Here is a 1,340-nt window from a genome sequence, read left to right on the forward strand (position 1 = left end):
GGGGGGGACTGCTGCCTTTTCTTTCCTCTTCCTTATTATCGTCATTTTCCTTTATTTCTTTTGTATGTTTGTCACTCTTGTGAACTGCTATTTCCGGGGTGCCTTGATAGTCGAAGCAAACTTGATTCCCTGTTTGGACTTCTCTGATGACATCCACCCCTTGTGGTTCATATGACCTTATGCAGTTGCAAGCGCTGTAAAAACTTTACTAAAACTAGATCCAGCGGCGAACAAGCTTGCGATCGTCAGTTCATCCTCCATTTTGTCGACTGGACTTTTGTGTGTGTGATTTTCGTTCCATATATTATGTAATAATAATATACATGTATGTTGTTGATGGCGCAAATGAACTCCCTTTTTCGGGCTGGTGTGGGGCGTGATTTGCTGGGTAGTTAATATTTTGTTTCCAGGTAGTAATTGTTTTCAGGAACTTTTGCTGGACACCCTGTCTAATCCTAGTCACTCTATGGCCTGTTTATGTTGCAAAGTGCAGTAAAAATCTAACTGGAACAACGAAAAGAAAAGAACAGTCAGGGGCGACTGTGGGATGACGCTGACGAATAGATGGAAATGAGGGGAGTGCTGAGCGGGTGGTTGGAGGGTGCCTGCCACTGGTGGGTCCTATTATACTTTTTTAAACTTTCCCTGTTACCGTCTTGCTTTTACCCCAGCACTAAATAACGATTACTGTGCCGATGTGCTTCAAAGTTATTATTGTTTTTACTCAAGCGAACCTTGGATGGCACCACTGGTAGAGTTCCCTCTTCTTTAATTAGACACTGAAGTTTCTGTCTGTCTGTCTGTCTGTCTGTCTGTCTGTCTGTCTGTCTGTCTGTCTGTCTGTCTGTATGTCTGTCTGTCTGTCTGTCTGTCTTACATTTTCTCTGAACTAAAATACAGTCATTGTGTCGATGTGCTTCCTTTAGCTCGCTCAAACAAACGGACGAAATATTACTTTTCTCCCAGCACTAAATGACCATTATTATGTCGATTTGTTTCTCTTAGTTCAAGCAAACTCAGGGTGCTAAAGCTATATAATATAATATGCAGCCCCGGGTGACACAGATTTCCACATTTGTAATATTGATTAAGCCGTCCTACCGCTAACATTCTCATGCCTACTCGCTAAAGATCCGACTGAGTTTTAGCGATTTTCTCGCGAAATATGCTGGGTTGTGTTGTGTGCACTGTGTTAGTGTGAATGGGGCTTAACACAGAATACATGTACATCGTAGGGTGTACGCGTACTGCACGAGTTAACTGGCCGGATATTTGTATGTGTATTTGTGTGTGTGTGTTTGTGTGTGTGTGTGTGTGTATGTGTGTGTGTGTGTGTGTGT

The 1,340-nt window shown here is 42.6% G+C and overlaps 1 protein-coding gene across 1 annotated transcript in view; it reads left to right on the top strand.

Annotated features, from left to right (window-relative positions):
* Positions 1–1,340, top strand: part of LOC101862583 — a 79,793-nt gene that overhangs the window by 15,447 nt on the left and 63,006 nt on the right. The gene's annotated exons all lie outside the window — the stretch shown is intronic.

This window comes from Aplysia californica, unplaced genomic scaffold, assembly GCF_000002075.1.
Source record: "Aplysia californica isolate F4 #8 unplaced genomic scaffold, AplCal3.0 scaffold00203, whole genome shotgun sequence".
In the NCBI taxonomy this organism is placed as follows: domain Eukaryota; kingdom Metazoa; phylum Mollusca; class Gastropoda; order Aplysiida; family Aplysiidae; genus Aplysia; species Aplysia californica.